Source organism: Nilaparvata lugens, chromosome 2, assembly GCF_014356525.2.
Source record: "Nilaparvata lugens isolate BPH chromosome 2, ASM1435652v1, whole genome shotgun sequence".
In the NCBI taxonomy this organism is placed as follows: domain Eukaryota; kingdom Metazoa; phylum Arthropoda; class Insecta; order Hemiptera; family Delphacidae; genus Nilaparvata; species Nilaparvata lugens.
In genome coordinates this window covers 39,586,058-39,596,805 of record NC_052505.1, presented here as the reverse complement: position 1 = coordinate 39,596,805, position 10,748 = coordinate 39,586,058, and positions in this window count along the sequence as shown.

Sequence of the window (10,748 nt, the reverse complement as noted above, 5' to 3'; positions counted from 1 at the left end):
CTGCCCACCCTAGCCGTTTGGGAATGAGGTCGTTGTTGCCAAAAGGATTTGCCACCCCTGCTCTCCCATCCAGTTCGCGCGCTCCAATAGTGCACTACTCTATCGTTGAATGAAAAATATCCTCTTTATCCGGCTCAATCCGCTTTATCCGGGCCACTATTCGCGAAACTAAAGAGGAGGGCCCCGTCCAACAGCGTTGCAAATTTGAATTGACGTGCATAAACATTTAACTCCTTGAAAGACCCTGGGTATGGCCATCTGGACCCATTCAACTGGGCAACTTGATCCCTCATCTTGCCATGCACCTCGATTACTCAAGTCCGGCCCCATTTATACAACCCTTCCATTGACCGACTTCCTTCTTACTCTTACAATGACCTGTTACATACGCTTACTGTGTTCAACATAACAAAATAGACACAAGTTTCCAAACAAATGAATCACTTAACAAGTAGTAGTCCACGAACAAGAATAACCACATTCTGTATGTTGTTATTCAACAATGTATTGTGGTAGTGACGAATTCGAGATTAATATCCTGTTAATCACATGTCACCTGTTACATCATGTGGATGTGGGAAGAAAACAATTCACAGAACACATTATACTATTGGGTGTTTTGATTATAATATCAATCAATCGTGCATATTGTTAGTTATAATCACTACAATACAACTCGAAATAGTGGCAATGGAGTCAGAGGTTCAACATCATTTAAATCATCTATTAATATGATATTCCAGTTGATTGTATTGATAATTTTCTTTTTTGATCATTGACAATAATATTTATGTACTGGACTTTTTTTTACAGTTCAGTCTGCCGTTTTCTATACTCTACTTACCGTTCAAAAAAATAACTATTCTCCAGTTAGTACACCACTGAACTTACTGTGAATTGGATTATTCCAATTCAAATTAAAGTATTAGTATTCAAGTATTACCACATAAAATATCTCCAGTTTCAGAGGTAGTTTATTTCTTAGGTGTGGTATTCATTCATTTGATTGGTAATAAACATATTTGACAGTTCCAGAATCAAACAACAAATAGCTAGTTCTACCACCTTGAATAGAAATTGGGATAGTGAAAAACTACTTTTCGACAGCTGTCAAAATTTATTACGAATGGTTGATTTTTTAATGTCTTTGAGCGTATTGAACAGAAACATGATATTAAAAAAACTCCGTATGGGGAGATACATTTTTATGGGCTACAAAATGCGAACGCTTTTATATTGGTTTCATGTTTTATTTTTCCCTATGGACATGGCAGAGCCATAATCTCGTTTATAATATGCACGACCGAGTAGGCCTGACCCTAGCTATCCTGTCCTATGCTTGCCTTGGGCGTTTCATTCTCAAGGGTTAATATTTTGATTCTCAGTTTTGGTGTGCGGAAGGCCCCGGGCAGCCTACCCCTTTGCCGTTGTTCGCTTTGGGCTATAAATATTTTACGGCTAAACGTTGGTCGGATGATGGGTGAGGGAGAGAGGACATTGGTCAAACTGTACAGGACAGGGACAGAAGCCTATATAGCACGTGCTTGTGCTCATTTCGCCACTGGACCAACTTCCAAACCAGAGTCAAATTCCCAACCAGTTATCAGGTGACAATAAATTTCAACCATTGATTGTTGTCTGGTTTGAGGGCTGAAGCACACAGTCAGATTCCATCAGCAATATCACCCGAAACCAAGCACTATTTACCAAAGCACTCTCAACCATCCGCTCTGAAATCACACTCACTTGAATTAAACTACACGCTCTCTAAACATCGAACACACCTCCCAATCACTGGAATCATTGCATCACTTAAACACCCAAAACTGTTATTGTTACGGGCGTAGCCAGTGACCACTAAGCACGTACCACTAGTATATTGATGGTAACAATGATCCTCAGCTGCTCGCGCTTCCTGAATCGATGACTGAAATTTTGGTGAAAATTACGATCTGCGAGTGAACTATGGTCAAAACTACGTTCGCTATTGTGTCATAAAATATTATTGTCATGAGAGCCATGACTAGTAATTCTCAAACAATTGCGACTTACCAGAAAATTGTGAACGAGGTCCCTGCGTTCTTTTGTCAATTTTTTCAACAATTGAGACTGATTGTGATAATAAAAATGAATATACTTCATTTTCAGATTGTGAAATAAATAAACTTTTCAATTAGCTATTATCAGAATGAGCAACTCAATTTTACACTAGTTTTACTATAGAAAAGATTATTTCTTCAACTTGAATATGTTTCTGACTATATTACTATTTCGCGTCCAGAATAAGTTACCAATATATATCGATTATAAGTAGGCTCTCATTATCAAATGCACAAATGGATCAAAGATCTCCAAAGACTTTCTTCCACTAGTATTTTCTGTCTCTTTTCACCTTCTGTATCATGCAATATCTTAAAATTTATTGGAAAATCAATTCTGAAGGCTTTTGAATATTTCAGATCGATAAATAATAAATTACATTATAATGAGAGGTAAGGAAACGAATGCTAATGGTAAAACATGAGTCAATTGGAAAAGCAAGTTTTCCCTTTATATTAATACTATGCTCAGTTCATGATTTGAATACACAATCATCTCCAAAGCGGGGTTGACTACTATTTTACATCTATAGAACTTGGATAAAACACAACTTTTCATCGATAAGACAAGCAGTACTTTTTATATGCACTGCATTTGTAAAGTTCACGGCTCTGCTCTGCTTACTCTGAGGAGTTACTGATTGAAAATTTCTTTGTCACATCGAAATTTAGAGCTGATTGATTGCGATTGGTTGGAAAGTTGTCCGTTGCTATTGTTGCACGTCAATTAGTATTGCAATCAGGGCTCTGATTGAGATAAGCGGATATGGTAGCTAGGTTGGTGCATCGGTAAAGTTAGGCGGTCTTATTGTGAAGCATCCTACCAACATCCAACTGCAACAATGCGCTCTACCCAGTAACAACTCGTTATCTAAAACTCTTTTTCCCCTAATTAGAGTTTTTTTCGTAAAGTAGAAAATGAAAAGTCCTGCTCCCCTATACTCGGTTGTCTCCCCAGCTTCAGAGTGTGCTTTGCTGTATATATCATTCAGATAAGCAGAAAGTTTGTCACTTTTGTGAAGCCAATGCTCAAGTATGAAAAGGTCTTCACCCTTCTACTTAATACAAGTTTTTTAATAAGACGAATGCAATAAAAACGCTGGCCTTTGTTGGAGAAAAATGCAGCCTTGCTGTTTGTTCTGTTCTGATCTTTCACTTGGTCTTCGCACTTCTATGACTACCGTTCAAGGAATTTATTAAGACCCTTCTTTTCAAATAAGCCCCGATACTGAGCCAAGAAGAGGACGAAACGAGGTGTGGTAGGCATTCCAAAGAAATTAAGTTTTTCGAATTAGGTCTGCTTTAATTGCATTTGTATGGAAATGTAGGTATTGCTCAGGACTCATCGCAATTGTCCTCCTTCACTTTTTTCAAAACAATGGAAATCCTCCTTCTTGGTAACTGCTTCAGCCATTCTTCTCAGTGATTATGATCGGAATATTGATAACAATCAAGTCTAAATTGAAATTTGGAACAAAAGATCGTTGATGAATATCAAAATAAAGAAATCTATTTTATCTTATGGAATTTGAACAGCTTATTACTTCACTAGCTTACAACAGTTTATTGGAAAAAATTATCTTTTTTCAACCCGCTATCTATAGTCTGTCACCTGTCTCACTGTTTAAAATAATCTGTGATGTTCTTGTTCCACAGTACTCACATATTATCTACATTTTTATGCAACAAATCCCAGTTTTCCCCCTTAAAGCTTTGTTTTGATTGATTATAGAATTTGAATTCCTCTAGAATTTTACGATTTCTTGATGTCTATTCCTTTTCCTATTGGCTATATCTATGGAATATAGCTAAGCTCTGGAAATCCACATTAAAGGAGATTTTCAATAAATAACTGGCTTCATTCGTGCGGATCTTTTAAGGGTTGTTAGTGATAGACAATGATGATAAGAGGAGCGATTGAGTGTTTATGATATTTGGATTTATATTTAATCTTTGATTGGATTTCTATGGATCTTTCGTTGTTTAAATATAATTATTATAAATTTATATGGCTTTTATCGGCAGAGAAATCCTTTTGGATGTTCTTAATATAATTTAAAAATATAATAATAATCCGTAATTAGTTTCCTCATATCACTTTTCTGGAAAAGTTATTGAAAACTCTCTGCCTTAGGATCATTCGTACTGCACTTATCCGATTTTATCCGTTTTTTGTCAGATTCGAATCTCATTTTCAAATTAGTATGAATATTTGAAAATGTTGTTCACGAACATACGGACTGATGATGAGCGGATAAAAAAACAAAAGTGTTAGTCAGTCTCCTGCTAATAATGATCAACACCGTCGAATGTGTCGGGGAACGAACACATTTCTGTGACGGTAAAGCACTTGATCGAATTAGTAAGCTATTGCGTTGGACATGATAATTTGAATAAAACTCTGCGAACTGAAAAATCCAATGAATTGACTGACATGGGCGCTCGTTATTTCAGGTGCAGTGGAGCGATTTCTCAGCGGCTGGGCTGATTGCACACAAAAGCTGATTCTGGCGGGTGCAGTGCAGGAGGATGCATTTTTCATCTGTCAAATAATTCCGAAAATCAGAATAATCAGTTCCGGTGGGCCACATTCGCGAAACGTGTAGATTATATAATCAGTGCACCTCTTCTAATGTGTCGACACGTAGGCCTGGTTCATTCATTGGCCGGCCAAGGGACTACAGAATGACACGTGATTAACCGCTATTCAGCGGGTTGACAATTGAATGAGTTGCAACAAAATTTGGAAAACCAGCAGACATGCCACCTCTGAAACAACTACTCAGACCTCAAATTCCTAGTTCCATTCAAATGAACGATTCACAAGTATCGTCCAAGAGGATATCTTCATCAAAATATAAGTTCCAACTTGGAAAACCTTGTATTCCCAATTTTATACATGTTACTTTGATATTTATGTGAAGTTACAATATATTATCATCAATAATTTGTATAGTTTCCAAGATCAGTACATTTATCATTTTATGTGCAATGATAGCCCTCAAGGATTTATACGTACCTTAGGAAAATCACAACAGACATGTGAACAAATCTGTTATTTTTCCAAATACAAATTATTCAATCGCATTCAATAAATGAATCGACAGTTTATTATCTATGTATCATAAGAATTTAGGATGGATAGAATTTTCTCCCTGTATTTTCAATATCGATCTAAAGTAGTGTATTGAAACTAGGGGACTATGCACTTGAAAACTTTTTTGATAGAAAGTCAGTGTGTGAAAATATAATGAGTCAATAACAAATAACAGAAGTATTGTTGTGGAATATCCACATGTGCAACTATGATAATTTAAGAAGAATCAGCTCGATGAGCGAGTTGAATTGAAAATATATTATTGAATAAGTCCGCCCCATGAAAGCCGTACACCTTTTATAATCAAGATTTCATACACATTATAAATTTTCGCAAACGCATAAGAGTATTCTGTAAGGGGGAATGGTATCACTTAATCAGAACGCCGTCAAAAGAACCTTTTTCTTTGAACTTTCTTGTTATAGAAGTAGTTTTTCTCAGAATGATGAGACCAATAATAAGTTTTCGTCTTCATAAGATGGACTTTTCTTGTCCACCGGCACTGAATTACTTTCTTGTCCACTTCTTCGTTATTATGGTTTCAAAATTCATTGAAAAGTCCCAAGTCCAAGATTGATATAGGTACGTAGGGGGAGATTGCATTCACTTCCTTCACTCTTGACTCGAGATTGAAATTAAAGTTCATTACTGTCAACAAAGTGAATCTCTTTGAGGAGTCGGTCGTACTTCGAAAATGAAGTTTTCAAGAGTCTGCGTGTGTTCTTCTCGTTTCATCACTGGAGTGTATGATTCAAAGTATCTTGCGGTCAGAAAAAGTAATTTCAATTTCTGATCGTAATATTGGGAAACTTCCAGGACTAAAAAAAAATCTAATCATATAGCTTCTTCAGTAACATTCACACAACAATACGCACATGAAAAATTGCTGATCATGAGATGAACAAACACATGAACAGTAGTCGGGTAGGTATCCAATCTTTTAGCTAGAATGAGTTACGTTCACTTGGTCTTCTCATCATATTATACTCAGGTTCACTATTATTATATAGGACTCCTAGAATTATTACTCAGTGATTCCAATATTGGATGATTTCCTTATTAGTTTTAGAAGATGTTATATTCTATAAAACATGTCTCATCTTTAAAAAAACATTTCTAAAATGTTAAAAATATTTTATTATTTATTGTGTTTCCCAACGTTTTCTATTGGAAGGAGTGAAAAGCATGAACGATGATCCTGAATAGCTGATGCAGAATAATAAGAACGATGGAGATGAAACGTCCTTTCGATGGAGAATTTAATACCGATTACAGACGAAATGTTTGAAAAAAGGAAGAAATATTTTTGTCGTCATAGTGATACAGCATTGATACGTCAACCGAAACTTTACCGACCACCTGTCTTCTTTCAAAAAAAAAATCATTATTCATTTACCATCAATAATCAGAAAACACATTCTGAATATCATCATGAATAAATTAATATTCCACTCAAATTAAATCAAGTATTGTTGGGACCAAACAATCGATTCATTTTTATTTTGGATATACATAACAGGCTACAGAGTGAAGTCTCTCTTCGGTTTTTGAAGGTAGATTTGAAAGGCTTCTGAAAGTGTCAATGTATATGGTACTAGAGTTGAAAGCGTTTTAATTCGTGGTATTTTCAAGATACTTTAAGCTCTCATTATCAACAAACAAAGAACGAAGTTGAAAACAGAGAGACTCAGAGGTCACAACATGATCAACTGGATCACATGATCAGGTTTTTGTCATGGAATTGAAGGACATCAAATAATATTTGAACACTTTCCACCTTTCATCATGGGACGATATCAAAACACAGTATATTGAGACATTAGTCACAATTTCATTCAACATTTTTTGAAAGTTATATTTCCCGTTTTAAAATACCTACTTCTTACTAGAAGTAGTATTAATGGCGATTTCAAATAATTATGTAAATCTACAAGTATCATACTTTTCACAGGAATCAATAATTTATGGGTCTCTTATAATTTCACTCCATGTCCCAAATCTGCTCCTGAGTTCTATAATGATTGATAGAATGCTACTGAAAAAACCAAAAATTATTATAATTCTCCCTCCTGTCATCTGCAATTTTTCCTGTAGTAGCACTCTTGAAGTCAGTTAGAACTTGGATTCTATTACCACAAATGATACTTCAGCTCGAGACTATCACAAGTCACTTAACATCGGTTGAATTACTCCAGATGATCCAATGGAATAATAATCATCAGAGTCCTTTGACCCCAAAACTCTTCAATTTGTACATCTATTAATTATTTATAACGAAACGTGAGAACACTTCCGCCTGGCTGATGGAGTTCGAGGATCGCAAAACGTGCAATCAATTTTGAGCCATCAGCAGAGAACACACATTTGAACATAAAAAAGAAGCACGACTCTTTTCGGATCTTTTTTCAACTCTTTTCTACAAGTTTAGGACCCTTTTTTCAATGGCGGACATTTTTTGGCACCACCATCTGGCCCGCTCGTTTTTCGTGACACACACAAATACACACTCTCTTCCCTCGCCTTATCCGTTCTATTTTGAAATGTGTCCTTATTAGCGAGGTGAGTTATACTGGCGGTGGCAACTGCTGCTGCTGAAATAATGCAATGGGCCACCGAAGCCTTCCGTTTTTCTTTTCTGTGTTGGCTCGTAATTCTTGCACTTGTCACTGGATGGACTTGGCGCTGCTTGGCGCTTTTGGCCTGACGCGCTGTTAAATGTCCTGACGAACACAAAGACGTCCATATTTTACGAGTCTATATTATTTAAGGAACGCCGGAACAAATGTTCCGGGGTGTTTGACTGCTCTGGTCACTCGTCGCCTTGGAATAGTCGCTGGAACGGTATTTCCTGAAGAAATCAGGTCACCAAACGCCTAACATTCTCAGGGGCTCCACAAAGAGATTTCTACTAAAGTGAATTCAACGAACCCAAATTCTAGCTCAAAATAATCTACGAGTCGACTACTTGAGGGCAACCAGTCACGTCCTATGAGTTCATGCTTGGATTAGTAAGTATGGTAGGCACTAAAACATTTAATTTTTGTGTAAACGGAGTTCCAGGACTACTCAAATTCTCTGAAATTTGGAAGCCTTATTTTCAGCTTCAACTGGCTGTAAAGAGTAAAGGAATATTCCACATATCCTTTTATAGTAAGCTATAATTGTAATTCAATAGATTGAATTATATTATTTGTTTGAAATAATTGAGTCATTGTTATTGTCACATAATTCCTAGGTACTATAAATAATTTTCTCAAGTGATTATTTAAGATTATCATTAACACTCCCATATCTCATTCTGTTTCATCATAGCTTGAGTATAGCATCTTTCTGTATTCTTTTGCAAATGAATTATTGATTCACTCTACCCATAAATGGTATATTGCGCGAATTTTCTCAAATCGTACTATTCTGCACCATCTCCGTTTTGGATCTAGCTTTGAACAAATGAGAATCCTCAAGCTAATAAGACCTGTCATGAGAAACTTTGATCACATGAATATCTGCTATCACAAATAATAATGTGATAGCAGAGTTGCGTAATTAGATCTTGATAGACTGTGAACGAGTTGTCACAAACCTCAAGTATCCAAATTCAGCTTTGAATTTAAGTGACCGTTTAAACTTCACAGGAATAAATAATGGCAGTTGAGCATGTTCAGTCTCAATAGAATGTTCACAACTTTCCCCGATATTAGGATTGAGCAAGTCTCTAATGATAGAATTCAAAAATAGTCATGGAAAATTATTTTGTGGATTCAAAACGGAGAAATGAAAGGGTAGAATTAATGAGACTGAATTACAGATTTTTAGTGAAAACGTAGGATTTAACTGCAATACAAAACTGCATAGAAAAAAATAAGGGAAACGTGGTGGAGGGAGGAGATGTTTTCGTTTTTGTGAAAGAATGGGACGGCCTGAGTGAGTAGAATGGTGTGAATATGAAATGAAGAGAGACGGAGTCTGTATGATGTAATATGTGTGTTATGTGTTGTATGTGGGGTAATATTACTCCTCATTATTATACACTTTAGGAACAGGGATGTTCTGTCTGCTCTGTCAAGTGCAATAACCGGTGAGTCTATATGAAATGCTGCTGTCCTGAGTCAACCTAAATTCTCATTAGCAGTAGCCTACTGCTGCTAGGGGCACTCCTTCCTATCTTGTTTGCAATTGCATTGATGTCCACGAATCCCAACTCCAAACGTTTACCTCCCAGCCACCTTCATTTGACCGTTATATAAATCACATTCTTGTTATTAAATCCGAGTCCAATGTCAATTCCGAGTTCTATTTGATGCTATTTTCTCTCAACTAGGGAATTTGTTCTGCACTAGTGCATACTCTGTCAATGGTGATTCTATCCAGTTTTAATGCGTTATTGTTTTTGATGGTTTGAAATCAGCAAAAATAACTAAAAGTTCAAAGACTGAATTAGGATGGACTCCTAGTTGATGAAGCGGTTCATGAGCTAGTTCATGAGCGGTGTTGTTTGAATCAATTTTTTTCCTAGAACTTTTCCTCACCCGAAGGAAATGCGGTATCTATCAATAAAAAAGAAAGAGGAAAATCAATTTATCATATCAGTGTAAAATGATATGTCTTCCCCAATTAGAATCATCCTCCATATACTGGAAAAACACTCTCAATCGGGATCGTCTCCAAGAATAACTGTAACGTCTCCAGTTTGAAAGATTTCTTTCGTTTTACTTTATGAAAATAACACTTGAAAATGTGAATTCTGAATGCAATTCAAACTGCGATGTGAATGATTGTTATTCTAATTTTACATACCGATTCACAGTTACTTCTTAGGTCCATCCACTCACTGAATTAAGCACTTTCGAACAATGTGGAGTGTAATTCAACAGGAAAAAAGAATTCCACAATTAAGAGCAGAAATATGACTAATGATTTATGATTGTATTATACTACGTATGTATTTTCATAAAGTTGACTAAATTTATGAGAATCTATAAGACGTTATGTATGTGTGAATAGGCTACTATGAAGAACCTCCTGAAAGCTAGAAACTCTGCTTCTACCTTGGTGGTCAGATATAGGATGGAATGAATCTGGAAGGTAATTGAATATGATCGAATTAATCTGATTGCATGAAGGAAGGGAGTAAAAAAGTGGTCTACTCGATTTGGAAATAATTTGATTGCTGGAGCTAGAGTGAAAGGAAAATCAGGTGAACACTTTGACGCTGACATTGAAGAAAGTGAGTGGGCGGAAAATTTTATTTGCAAAGGAAAGTGGTGACTTATATATGGTGTCACGTGCGCAAACGATGAATGTAAGTCTCTGTGGAAAAAATACTGTAGACACTGAATTAGGTTTGCTGATGCATTCTGTTTCGTGTTGTCGCACGATATCACGAACAAAACCTTCTTTTTGTGTACAGATTTATTGCACTCAGTTGTGGTAAGTATGATGGTGAATGCAGGGGAGGGAGAGAGATTTTTCGGTTACACGCGAGGGGTGAAGGAAAGTTTCCAACTCCTACTCACACTCCATCTTCCTCAACATTATCAGGTCAATTCATCCAA